Here is a 15,038-nt window from a genome sequence, read left to right as displayed (position 1 = left end):
AACTATACAATACTGAGACTTCTGATCCATGAACAGAGTATACCTCTGTATTTACTTAGGTCTTCTTTGATAATTTTAATCCGTGTTTTGCATTTTCATCATAGAGATACTGCATATATTGTACTGCATTTTATTACATAAGTAGCTCATATTTGTGCTATTGAAAATGGCATTTATTTCAAATTCCATGTGTTTATTGCTAGTATATAGTAATATAATTGACTTTTATATAATGATCTTGTATCCTGCAGTCTTGCTAAACTCAGACTCAAACATCTGAGTCTTACTAAACTCAGATTGCTAAACTCAGTTTAGCAATCTTGCTAAACTCAGTTTGCTAAACTCTAAAAAACTGAGTTTAGCAAGATTGCAGGATACAAGATCAATAAACAAATAAATAAACAAACATCAAATAAATGGGATTGTTATTGTAGATTTTTTTGATTTTTTCTAATACAGGTAATTGAGTTTCTTGTAAAAAAAAAGCCCTTTTTCTTACTTTCTGATTTTTATGCTTTTTATTTCCTTTTCTTGGTTTATGACTATACAGAACCATATAAATAGATGTGATAGGAGAGGACATTGTTGTCTTGTTCACAATCTTAGAAAAAATGACTTCTTTTTAAAGATCTAATTTATTTATTTATTTGACATACAGAGATCACAAGTAGGCAGAGTGGCAGGCAGAGAGAGAGAGGAGGAAGCAGGCTCCCTGCCGAGCAGAGAGCCCGATGTGGGGCTTGATCCCAGGACCCTGAGATCATGACCTGAGCTGAAGGCAGAGGCTTTAACCCACTGAGCCACCCAGGCACCCCAAAAGGACGTCTTTTTAAAACATACTGGGTTGTACATTTTTATTTTAATTTAAAAAAAATATTTTTTTTTTTTTAAAGAGAGACAATTGGGGGAAGGAGCAAAGGGAGAAGAGAGAGAGAATATCAAGCAGGCTCCATGCTGAGAACAGAGCCTGATCTTGGGCTCAATCCCATGACCATGAGATCATGACCTGAACTGAAACCAACAGTCAGACACTTACCCAACTGAGTCACCCAGTTGCCCCTGGGTTGTACATTTTTTTAAAAGATTTTATTTATTTACTTGACAAACAGAGATCACAAATAGGCAGAGAGGCAGGCAGAGAGAGAGAGGGGAAAGCGGGCTCCCCACCGAGCTGAGAGCCCTATGTGGGGTTCGATCTCAGGACCCTGAAATCATGACCTGAGCCGAGGGCAGAGGCTTAACCCACTGAGCCACCCAGGTGCCCCAAGGTAGTACATTTTTAATACCTGCCCCTTAAAGAATAAATATTATATGTGATACACTTCTATACCTTGAAACAACAACCATGCACTACAAATTCACTTTTATATTAAAATAAATATTATATAAATATACAGATGGGAAAATACACAAGTGATTATTTGTAGGATCATTTGATTATACTGAAATATATTCTAGTGTTCCTATCGTTTATATTCGTCCTCAAATATTTTTCTCAATATATAGATAGATAGATATAGATATATATATAGACACATATTTATTTTAATAGTGGAAATTCTGTAGTTTACTTCAGTATCTGATAAAGCTCTTTTAATTTATGATGTTACAATTATTAGTGTTCAAGTCTATTTTGTTCATTACTACTGATTTCATTTGAATGACCTTGCTACATTCTGGAAAAATAAATACACACTTTAAAATATGTAAATATATATCTACATACATACACAAATATATAAGTATAAAGAAAACACAAATACAACTACTCATTGTAAAAATGTGTGACAAGAACATTGTCAAGAAAAAAACATTGACCTCTTCCTAAAACATTAAACACCAGGTTCCAGGTAACATAAACCTTCTATATTATCCTGACAAGGAAGACACAGACTATTTTTCTTATTTATGGATATTTCAAATTATAAAAAAATGATTAATAAATTAATATATGCAATTTTGTTATCTATTCACTGGATTAATCCAAAATAATAGTGTTTATGAGACAAAGACCATATGGAAAATTGAATTTCTTTGTGTTGTAGAAAAATCGTTTTTTAATTTGGTTCTTTATCATTTAAATAAAGGCCTTAGGGGGCACCTGGTTGTGTTAATGAATTAAGCACCCAACTATTGGTTTTCATTCATGTCATGGTCTCAGATCATGAGATCAAATCTTGCATCAGGCTCTGGGCCCAGCTTAGAGTCTACCTGCAATTCTCTCTCTCCCTCTGTCTCTCCCCACTCTTGTGAGCTCATGATATGTCATAAATACATAATTAAAACATTTTAAAATAAAATTAAGCCCTTAGAAAGATTTTATAAAATATATAGTTTTTCACACCAAAAAATGAAAAGATAAATGTAAAGTCCCAATGATGCAAAAAGTAGCAATAATGATCCATAATGATATTACAGATCTGAACAAAATCATCTATCATAATCTTAATCATGGAGTCAACATTATGAAACTATCACAATTTTAAGGAACTCCAATTGTAGCTTAATTTCATAAAAGAATATTTCACTGCAATATAAAACTAAAATCAATAAATTTTCCAAAGTTCTACAACTGTAAATCCATATAGAACTCATAAAATAAAATTTAAAATTTGGAAAGGAGGGTGAAGACACTCACCAAAGAAAATGACACATAATGGGGATTCACAGATGGCTCAGATGGCTTAACCAAGCATCTGCCTTTGTCTCAGGTCATGATCCCAGGGTGCTGGGATTGAGCCCCATGTTGGGCTCCCTGCTCAGCCGGGAGTCTGCTTCTCTCTCTCCCTCTACCTGCCACTTCTCCTTCTTGAGCTCACTCTCTCTGCGTCAAATAAACAAATAAAATATTTTTTAAAAATGAGACATAAGGAAGATATCATCCTGTAAGTCATTGAAAAGATGGAACACAGAGACCTCAGGATGAGGCACAGAACACAAGACATATGAATTTAAAGGATGCTGGTGTAGTTACTCACTGCTCTTCTCTGAAGTGGAGAACTTCATTCCATCCCATCTACCTCAGAAAAATATGACAGAAAGAAAAGCAAACATGTAATCTCTGAAAGTTGTCTACACTGAAAAATAACAAGCAGTAAAATTGATTTCATTGTCAATATTTAATATAAGTATGCAATATTTCCTTCTTTTAGCCAACTCTAATGACACTTCAAGTACTCATCACAGTTGCTTGAACTCTTAATTTAATCTTTCTTTTGTTTCATGTATTACACAAGAAAATGTTCCCTATATACAAATATCTATTGGTAACTCTATTTTCAATGTGAGCAAAATGAAGCAAGTCTGGGGCCATACAATGTACCTAAAGTTGCATACTTCCTCATGAGATAGGAGGCTAACACCTTGCTCCAAGAGAAATAAAAGGCATGCTCACAGCAGTATTGTTTTTTTTTTTTCACTTAAAGTCATCAAATACAGCCAGGCTTTGAGAGTCTTATTTGTCCTAGCAGAGGGCCACTCATCTGGACCTCAGATTGACATCTGGAATGAGTCCCTCAGCATCCTCAGACAATTGTGCTCATCATTGATCCAGACAAACATCCTCTCAAACAAATAAGCATTTCCATAGCCAGGCTTATTTTCTTCAGGCTTATCTACTGCATTATAAAGACTAGTAAATGCACAAGAGATGTTTTATTTAGTATCTGAATAATGGAACTCTTATGTACATAAAACAAAAGGCATATAACCTTGGATTTTCTAATAAAATGACACAAAATCAATTGGGAAAATTTTAAAAATAGTCAACTAAAATTTCAAGGAGAAATAGGGATGCATTCATAAATGTGGTAGCAAATAAGGTATGATTACAGTAGAATAGGAGTTGAAACATTTATATTCTGGACTTGCCAATAATAAAAAGATAAATAAAGGAATATTTTGGTTCATTTCATTTTCTTTACCAGATTACTTGCATACACTATAAAATAGTACAAAAAGGAAATACATCAATGACTCCCAGAAATTATAGAGGTTACTTCCAGAAGAGACTTTTTTAATTTAATGAAGGAGAGAAGTAATAATGAATATTCATTTAACAAAGTAGGCACATTTATGGGGAAAAGAAACCTATTATCAAAATATTCTACCTTGGACTTTTGAAATAATGAACCGAGAGAATGTGATGTTCTGACATCACTGGTCACAACACACACAGAAATTTAAAAGCATCAGATAGCTGCACATCTCTCTTCCCTAAAGTATGTTACATGGTCCAGTCTTTGTCCTGCAGGAAAACATCACAAATAATATAAGTTAGAGCCCAGAATACATGAAATCCATTTAAAAATAAATCACAATCATTTGTTCTTAGCCATCAACTATCAACCACAGATGGTTCTTAACCATCTTTGCCATTCATGTCTTCACTTATTTCCTCTCTGAATTATTCATTCTTCAAATCATTAATAATCCTCTCTACCATGCTATATAAAGTGGTGGCACAGCAATTTTCTTTTTGAATGAGAAACCCTAAGGTTGTATTCTACCAAATAAAGCCTTTATGAAGATGCTTTTTGATGCATAAATTAAAGGCACATGATAGGGGTGTTGTAAGACTTATATTTTTGAAGTAAGAGATAAGAACTTTGAAAATATATTACAACATATAAAAACTAATGGAACAATTTTAAAAATTAAAAAACAGTCAAAAAATTTCATAAGATATGGAAATTATAAAATAGAACAAAATGGAAAAGAACATCAGAAGATCAAGACGTAAGAGGACTGAGATAGAATAACCATAGCTGATTTTTATTCAAAACAGAATGCAATTAATTATCCTAAGAGTTCATTGATTGGCTAGCATAGGTATTTGAAGGATAAATGCTTGCTAGTGAACTGGGGGACTCAAAATGCTTGGTACAAGGAGCTGTACCTCAGAGGTTATGTAATGTTAGATTCCATTTAAATGACATTTTGTTAAAGGCAAAACTATAATAATAGTGGTCACAAGAGATTATAGGGTAGAATGAGGGGCTGACTAGAAAGGAGTAAAATGAAGAGGGTTTTTATGGGTAATGGAACTCCTCCATATCATATTTGTGGTGTTAGATATACTATTCTATACACTTGTCAAAATACACATATATCTGCACGATAGTGAATTTTACTGCAGGTAAGATTTAAAAAAAAATTAAAAGTACAAATATAAAATTGAAAACAGGCTGGGACAGACATATATTCACTTCACACTCTCATGTATTAAAAGCTCATATAGGGACGCCTGGGTGGCTCAGTTGGTTAAGCAGCTGCCTCCGGCTCAGGTCATGATCCCAGCGTCCTGGGATCGAGTCCCGCATTGGGATCCTTTCTCTGCAGGGAGCCAGCTTCTCCCTCTGACTCTGCCTGCCACTCTGTCTGCTTGTGCTCGCGCTTGCTCTACCTCTCTCTCTGACAAATAAATAAATAAAATCTTAAAAAAAAATAAAAGCTCATATATTTGCTAGCAGGCACACAAGCAAAGGAACACCATTTAACCAAAGAACAAGATACTCATTGATTAAATATTTAATACATGCAAAACTGGTAGAATTCAAAACCATAAAAATTGTGAGCTAGCACTTAAATGAGTAAGTAGAAGTTCACCTTCATCTGTTTATAATAGAAACAGTGTACTGTTCACCAACAGTGGTTTTGTCTCTCATTTTCTTCACATTTTTTACATTCATTCAAAAGGGTACTTTTCACTTGATGTTTATGACCTTGAAGTCACCCATGAAATCACACAAATTTTCATAAACCTAAAACATACTGAACCACTTGATTTACACATAAAAACTGGAGATGATAATAAATGATGGCTGTGTCAGTTACGAACTCCATAAGCGAAAGTTTTTCACTGTAGTCTACATGAACATTAGTTTTAAAAAAAAATTGACATGATTTCTGTGGCAAAATTCTACTGATTTTAACAATCTCTACTATCTTTGAGTATTATGCAGCTCATTTATCCTAGACATCCTTTCTGCATCTTGACGTTACAAGACAAGGAAATGCTTTATATTCAAACTGACATTGATTCTATACGTCTAGAATTCTCATGAAAATACAAAAGCAAAACTCTATGATAAAAAAATATTTACATCCACTAAGTCAACAGGTATAAGGAAATAGACTTCAATGGTATATAACACTTACTCAATTGACTTAATTATATCTACAGTAAGAGTTTCCACCACTATTTAGCATAATATTAACTGTGCATAGACTTTTCTTTTAATTGCAACAAATATGATCTTAAAAATCCTGGTCAAGCAATTCCCCAACATAGTAACATAGATTTATCATATTCTCACTCCTAAAAAGTTAAAAAACATAGGTATACACAAAAGCCTCTACACAAATGTTCTTGGCAAAGTTATTCATAATATACAAAAGGTGAAAACACAAATATCCCCTAACTGATAAATGGATAAACAAAATGTGATATATCCCCACAGTGAAATATTACTCATCCATAAAAAGGGAATGAGATTCTGATACATGATACATGGCTTAACTGTGAGAATATTTTGCTAAGTGATTAAGAGTAAAAATATTTGTCTGTACCTGTATTTCAACAATTTACCTTACAAAAAGCTATGATTTTCTTTTATCCCTTAAGTCATTTTAATTTCTTCAAAACAAGGATTTTCTACTATATAGCCATAATACTATTATTATTAAGGCTAGGCAATTATTACCATCCTTATATAATACTATAATCTATTAATGGAATTTTACATTTTTCCAGTGTTTCCCTTAATGTCTTTTATAGAAATCCTAAATCAATATTGTACTGTTTTCATACCTATTTAGTCTAACATAATCTAGAACATTTCCTCAGTGATAGTAGTGATATTAACGTTTGTAGACTAAATGGCAGTTTGTGGGAGTTTTGTTTTGTTTTATAGAATTTTACTTAACTTGGGTCTGTTATTTTCTCATGAGTTGATTCAGTTTTATTTACTTTAGTCTGAGATACTTCAGAAATAAGGCTAGGTTCTTCCCAGTGCTTCCTATCAGTGATGCCAGATGATTCCATCACAGGAGTATTATCTTTCATGTCTTACTTAATTCGGGTGGTATCTTCCAGGTTCTCCACAATTACCTTTTCTTTGCAACTGGTAAGTGTATCATGAAGGAGATAATAAAATCTATAAAAATATCCTGTTTCTCCTCAAATTTCCTCCAAGAAGTTTTAGCATCCTTTGAGGTTTCCTGATTGAAAAAAATTATGATCATTCCAAATGTCTTTATTTTATATCATTTCTACCTCATTTATTACAGCTGTTATATGGCATTTTACTTTCTACCCTATTTACCCTTCACTCACTCATTCATTCACATATTAGTTCATTATAAACATTTTATCATTATTAATGTTTTTTTTTTCATTCCTTAGAGATTTACCATGTCCAGACATGCCTGAATTTTATCAGTCAAAACAAGAGGTGGCTCACTCCTCAATGTCAAGCATCTTTGGCGGATGCAGCCTTATCCATCTGTGAAAGCTTTCTCCTTCTGTACTTCTACTCCTCCTTCAGCATTCCGGATGTTCTAGAGACCCAACTGGGAGTATTGTACATAGTCCATTTCCCCTCAAAATGCCAGAAGATAAAAAGGCAAAGTTAGAATAGCTTTGCACATTTCTTACATTATAAGCCAGTCAAATTCTAAACATAATCTAACCAGTGTTATAGCATAGTCAGGCAGAATTTGTCACAATTGTCTTTACCATTTTGGCCAACATTTTAGCTACTAGTTCTGAGTTGATAATTATACTTGCAAGACACCAAGTGTTATTTTTAGAGAAGGGCTAGAATGAATACAGATAGCTAGGGAATGTAAACTAATTGTGAAACCCATATTCAATGGAGGTAAACGGTTTAGAATCCAGACTACATGGTCATAAATTACAGAAAGAAAAAATATCCTGATAGGAAATCATAACATTTAAAATTTTATCAGTTGGGGATTGCTTCTTCACCCTGAGATCGTCATTGGCCTTTTCCCTACTACCTGCAGTATTTATGCCTGCATATTGTCTGCCATCATATCATATCTATTCCAAAGTTAGGATGGGAGATGAACCATGAGATTCTAGACTCCAGGAAACAGAAGGTTTTAGAGGAGGGGGATGGGTGAGCCTGGTGATGGGTACTCCTCCTGGTGGAGGGCACAGATTACATGGAGAACTGGGTGTTACACACAAACAATGAATCATGGAACACTACATCAAAAACTAATGATGTACTGTATGGTGACTAACATAACACAATAAAAAATTAAATATAAAAATAAAAATAAAAAAACCTACTAAGTTGGTTTATTCTATTTAGTGACACTCTTCCTTTTGGCATTTGGAGTTTGATCTATGCTCCCATGGCATCCCAGAGTTCTATCAATGAGATGGTTTCTGCTAAAAAAGACAGTGGCCCATCTCCTAAGCACTGGCACCCAATATTTCTAGAGATCATTCCTTGTCGCTTTATGTCATGGAATTTTCCACAAACCAGTGTCCAGACATTATTTTCTCCTATTCCTGCAATATCTCAACAGCTACACTTTTTAGCCTGAGGAATTGCACTTGAAAATCTTTATTGCTCTGATCTTTAAAACACAGGGAGAATGAATATGATGTCAGAAATGTAATGTTCTTCCCCAAAACAGTTTTACTCAAATTATTTAGCAGAATATAAGTATTTTTTAAGTAGCTTCCATGTCCAACATGGGGCTAGAACCCACAATCCTGAGATCAAGAGTCTGATGCTCCACTGACTGAGCCAGCCAGTTTCCCCAAAGTATAAGTATTTTTGATTAATATCTTTCACTAGCTGTTACACCATAAGGTTGCGTTTTTATTTTTAAGTTGCAAACAACAGTATGGATTGCACAAATAGCCTAAGACTCAGTTTTTATTTTCCTATTTTTAGAAAAGGCATAAATACCCTACTTTCTAGGATTATTATTAGCATTGACTGAGCTAATTCATTAAGTAGTGTTTCTTTTGGCATTTGATAGACTGACTTAGACTAACAACTCAGTGACTGCTATATGTAATTAAAATGTGTATCTGAAACCACACATACTCACACATACAACACAACGCACAAATGAAACAGCAAAATAATGACCAGAACTCATTATCAACATTTTTAATATTCTTTCTATAAAATTGGTTTATTGATCATATCTGCACAAGCACATATTTATATCATTTTACATGAATTAAATACAATGTTATTGCCTCAAACATACTTGATACTCAGTAAGTGGTAGATAAACTTATGAAAGGCTTGGATTTGCATATCAATTAATTCAAACATACATTGTCATATATAACAGAATATAATCCAACTGGATAAATGTATCAACATGAATTTACTTAGAATTATGATTTTAGGTAAACAGGTAACTTACAATTTTACAAGTACAACTAAGGCTGTAATGATTACCCTTGAGTTCACATACATCTTGGAACACTTCCCATTACAAACTTAGGTAAATTACTAAAAATAAAATTGTTAGTCAAAATGTGTTTATTTCCATCTAATATATTTTACACTGTCTTCTGGAAAGGCTTTAACATACTAGGAAATCCAAATTCTCCATTCTTGATTAACAAATGTACCTATTAATCTGATAGGTGAAAAAAGACAATTGTTGATTCATGGCATTACATGTGTATATACATGTGCTCACACACATTTAAATTTCATTATATTTATAATAGTTTATAATAATTTCATATATATTTAATTATAAAGAGTGGCAGATCTGAGGATATTATTCTATGCTTTTGGCCATTCACAATGCTCTTCTCTTATCAATTGTTCATTTATATGCTTACCCTTCTTGTACTGGGATGCTTGTCTTTTTCTAAACTGATGTGAGTGAGGCTTTCAGAGAATATTAACACTGAATTTGTCATATAAATTTTAAATAAATACACACATATACTTTTATTTGACTGCAAAGAAATAGCCTAATCTTAAGTTACCAAGTTTTAGAGATTCTGTTTTTCTCTCCTCTAATCCCTTCATGCAGATAACACGAGAAAACAGGAGTAAACTTGGAAGTCACAGTTTAATTGAGCCATTGCATAAGAATACTGGATACCAGGGAGTCTGGGTGGCTCAGTGGGTTAAAGCCTCTGCCTTCAGCTCAGGTCATGATCCAAGGGTCCTGGGATAGAGCCCCACATCAGGCTCTCTGCTCAGTAGGATGTCTGCTTCCCCCTCTCTCTCTGCCTGCTTCTCTGCCTACCTGAGATCTCTGTCTGTCAAATAAATAAATAAAATCTTTTTTAAAAAAAAAAAGAATACTAGAGGAGGCTTAGACAACATTTCAACTCAAACTATGTGAAAGGAGAAAAGAAAGCAGGCAAGATTTTGGTCACTAATTCCTTGGTGCCATTACAAATGGAATGTGGTAGAAATACTTTCAATTTTGAAATTTAATTTATTGGTTTTAACTGGAAAGGGGTTCATTTTACTCTAACTCCTTATAAAGTGCTGTTTCACATTGTTTAGGTTATCATAATATATACCACACATTTATATGACTCTCTTGTGAAGAAAATATAGCAAAGGAGCTAAAATAATTTTAATGAAAATAAAATGGAGATACAATTCTCAGATATTTTTACCATGTGTCTAAATTAATCTGATAATTGTTCAGGTACCTGTTTAACCAAAGCTCTAGTTCAAGGGTTGGTAAATTCAAGCCTAAAGTCTGTTGTTGGAAAAAAAACCACAACACTTTTGCTGGAATACAGCAACACTTACTCAATTACACATTGTGTTTGGCTGCTTTCATACCAGAACAGCAGAGAGCAATGGCAACTGCAACAGCCTGAAAAATTAGAAAGGTTATTTGGCCTTTTACAGCAAAGACTTGCTAATCCATGGTCTGCTATAATATGGACTGAGGTGATAATTCCAAGTAATTAGAACTTGAATATTAAAATATGGAAGTAAAGGAAGACTGGAAAAGTAAAGTCCTCATATTTAAATTTTCTCATGTAAGTCTGACATATAATGGAAGCAGCTATATTTTGATTGACAGAGTTTAAGTATAATAATAAGGCCAGGGTTCCTACTAGGCAGGTCCTTGAACTAATTTTTCTCATTCATGCTTTGTTTTTGCTTTCTCCTTCTATACATGATCACCACAGGGACACTGTTACCGTTGTCCTCACACATGGGAAATAACTCCCTGGTCCTCCATTTCTACCTTCTTCTTCCTCCCATATCTAATGGCAGGATGGATATACAGATAAGCCAACAAATATATGATAGACTAACAGGTAAAATGAATGACAGACAAATTATTGGTAGGCCGAGATAAACAGATTATGGAAAATATATTGTCAGGTAGATAGATGAAAGCAGAATAGGACTGAATTTGAAAATCATTAACATAAGACCTAATGACATCAATCAGAGTGTTTCTCAAGATTGCATGGAGCACTGGGATTAACATAAGACCTAATGACATCAATCAGAGTGTTTCTCAAGATTGCATGGAGCACTGGGTGTGGTGAATAAATAATGAATACTGTTTTTCTGAAAATAAATAAATTAATTTAATTTTTAAAAAAACTGAGCATCTGTTTCTACAAAACTGTATTTACCGTACACATTCACTGGAATGTTAGTTCTAAATTTCTCATAAGATCATAGATGAACAGTAGTTTGTTTTGTAAGGATGTGCATGGGAAAAAAACTACAACAGCTTTCCTTTTCTGCACTGATTGTCATGGGGGTTGACACACGGGAGACAAGCCAAAGTGAAAAAAAATTCCATTCATATCAAATGTTATCTTTCCCAAATTCAGAAGTTATAAAATGCCTATGCCCCACTTATCTTTAATAAAAATAAAATTTTAAGAGCTAGATCAATTCTGTGTTGAGAATTCACATCAAATGTTTACAATACAGGACAATTCACAAAACATTCCATATTTCTATGCTTTTACCATAATGACAGGGTAACCAAATAATTAAATGAAATCAGACTTCTATCATCAATTCACCCCAATCTTTTTACCCTTTTTCTTAACACTCCTGCAACCATTTAAGTCATCCTTATACTCTCTAACTTATTTTTTCACTATAATACCATGAAAGCTAAGCCAACCATTTAAAAATATGGAATGATTATTTTTATGACTTTGCATATAAGATATGAATATATATTTTAAAAAAACCAATTCCCTGTCAAAGGAGCTCATTTTATCAAAACCATGAAAGAGAAACAGAGAGGAAGACATAAGACAATTAGGAACTCTTCAGAACTACCCTTTATTAAAGTATCAAATCCTGTTCTACTAGATAAAATTTTTGTTTCTACTATTTTCTACAACTATCCAAAGAAGGAAACTTTTCTTTTAATTTAAAAAAATGTGCAATATTGTTTTAAATATCTTTAAAGTACTAGTGATAAAAAAGTAAAAACAGAATTCTATATTCAGTAACAACATACCTCAATAAAGACTGCTAAATTTCAAAAAAAATGCTAAATAAAGCTACTGTCAGATAAAGGAAAACTGCCATATAAAAGAAAACTGAGAATTACCACCAGTAATTCTGGTGCTAAAAATTCCTTACAAAGATAGATAATAAAAACAGAAGGAAACATGGATCTTCAGGATAGAAGAGCACTGAAACTGGTTAATATTTAAATAAATAGGATTTTTTCCTCTTCTGTTAGGAAAATATACCTATTTAGAACAATTATATCATTGGTGTAGGGCTATAGGGTTTCTGGCAAATGTAGATATATGACAACTCTAGCATAAAAGGGGACAGGAACTTTGATCAGGATGGCATTGAAAGTATAGATTGCTCTGGGCAATATAGACATTTCCAAGTGCTAGAACAAACAATCCTAAAATGTATATGGAACAAGAAAAGACTGTGAATAGCTAAGGAAGTGTTGAAAAAGAAAAACAAAGCTTGGGTATCATGCTGTCTGATTTAAAACTTTATTACAAAGATGTGATCGCCAAAATGGCATGGTACTGGCAAAAAACCAGACAAAGAGACCAATGGAACAGAATAGAGAGCACAGATGTGGACCATCAACTCTATGGTCAAATATATCTTCAACAAAGCAGGAAAAAATACCCAGTAGAAAAAATTCTCTTCAATAAATGGTGCTGGGAAACAGCTATGTATAGAAGAATGAAACTTGACCATTCTTTTATACTATACACAAAGAAAAACTCAAAATGGATGAAAAACCTCAATGTGAGGCAGGAATCAATCAAAATCCTTGAGGAGAACAAAGGCAGTAACAGATTCTTTGAAATCAACCTCAGCAACTTCTTTCAAGAAACATCTCCAAAGGCAAAGGAAACAAGGGCAAAAATGAACTTTTGGGACTTCATCAAGATAAAACGCTTCTGCACAGCAAAGAAAACAGTCAACAAAACCAAGAGACAATGCACAGAATGGGAGAGGATATTCACAAATGACACTACAGACAAAGGGCTGATATCCAAGAGCTATAAAGAACTCCTCGAAGTCAACACACACAAAACAGACAATCATGTCAAAAAATAGGCATAAGATATAAACAGACACTTCTCCAAAAAAGGCATACACATGGCTAAAAGACACATGAAGAAATGTTCCTCATCACTAGCCGTTAGGGAGATTTAAATGAAAACCACACTGAGGGAGGCCTAAGTGGCTTAGTGGGTTGAGCCTCTGCCTTCGGCTCAGGTCATGATCTCAGGATTCTGAGATTGAGCCCTACATTGGGCTTTCTGCTCAGCAGGGAGCCTGCTTCCCCCAACCCCCACCTGCCTCTCTGCCTACTGGTGATATCTCTCTCTGTCTCTCTCTCTCTCTAATAAATAAATAAAATCTTTTTTAAAAAATAATTTTTAAAAAAGCATACTGAGATACCACTTTACACCAGATAGAATGACCAAAATTAACAAGACAGGAAGCAACATGTGTGGGAGAGGATGTGGAGAAAGGGGAACCCTCTTATACTGTTGGTGGGAATGCAAGTTGGTGCAGCCACTTTGGAAAACAGTGTGATGATTCCTGAAAAAAGTTAAAAATAAAGCTATCCTATGACCCTGCCTTTGTACTACTGGGTATTTACCCCAAAGATACAGATGTAATGCAAAAAAGGGCCATATGTACCCCAATGTTCAAAGCAGCAATGAACACAATCACCAAACTGTTGAAGGAGCCAAGATGCCCTTCAACAAATAAATGGATAAAGAAGATAGAGTCCATATATAGAACTGAATATTACGCAGCCATGAGAAAGGATGAATACCCAACTTTTTTTATCAACATGGACGGGAATGGAGGAGATTATGCTAAGTGAAATAATTCAAGAAAAAGAAGTCATTTATCATATGATTTCACTTATGTTTGGATCATAAGGAATAACATGAAGGACATTAGGGGAATTAAAGGAAAAGTGAAGGGAGGAAAGTGGACGGGACTCTCATGAGATACAAATTGAGGGTTTTGGAGGGGAGTGTGATGGGGGGATGGGTGAGCGGGTTAGTGACTATTAAGGAGGGGATGTATTGCATGGAGCACTGGGTAAGGTGCATAAAACCGTGAAACTCGAAACACTGAAAAATAAAATAAAATTTAAAAAAAGGGGGGGGACAGGAACTAGAGAAGTGAACATATACGGTTGTAAATTTTATGGTTTATGTGAAGTGATATAATACTTAGTCTTAAAATACTGAAAATAACCAATTATGTATACTTTAATTACTAGAATGTCCACTAAAATATGTAAAGAGATCGAGTTAAAAAGATAAGAGGAGATGGAATTATCTGAAAAAATGCAATCAAAGGATGCAGAGAAGAAGGAATAGAAGAACAAAAAACAGAAGAGAGACAAGGGAGAGTAGTTCACACTTAAAAATAAATGATTAAAATGGTAGACCTAAATCCACCATTTAAACATAAAAATTATATTAACATAATTAACATGATCAATTATGCTCTAACATAATTACCATAAACATTATAGTAAGTGCAAATTAGAAT

The 15,038-nt window shown here is 33.7% G+C and overlaps 1 long non-coding RNA gene and 1 other non-coding gene across 2 annotated transcripts; both read right to left on the bottom strand.

Moving 5' to 3' along the window:
• Positions 1 to 2,786: 2,786 nt before the first annotated feature.
• LOC122893842 lies at positions 2,787 to 4,237 on the bottom strand. Its single transcript, XR_006381699.1, has 3 exons — positions 4,110 to 4,237; positions 2,979 to 3,016; positions 2,787 to 2,824 (listed from the first exon to the last, which is right to left on the bottom strand). It is a non-coding gene; the product is annotated as an uncharacterized LOC122893842 (long non-coding RNA).
• LOC122894755 lies at positions 3,485 to 3,551 on the bottom strand. Its single transcript, XR_006381826.1, has one exon. It is a non-coding gene; the product is annotated as a small nucleolar RNA SNORD109A (small nucleolar RNA).
• Positions 4,238 to 15,038: the final 10,801 nt, after the last annotated feature.

The sequence above is a fragment of the Neovison vison genome, chromosome 13 (genome assembly GCF_020171115.1).
Source record: "Neovison vison isolate M4711 chromosome 13, ASM_NN_V1, whole genome shotgun sequence".
Taxonomy (NCBI): Eukaryota; Metazoa; Chordata; class Mammalia; order Carnivora; family Mustelidae; genus Neogale; species Neogale vison.
Note: the sequence above shows the minus strand (reverse complement) of the source record. Positions and strands in the feature narration are given on the sequence as shown.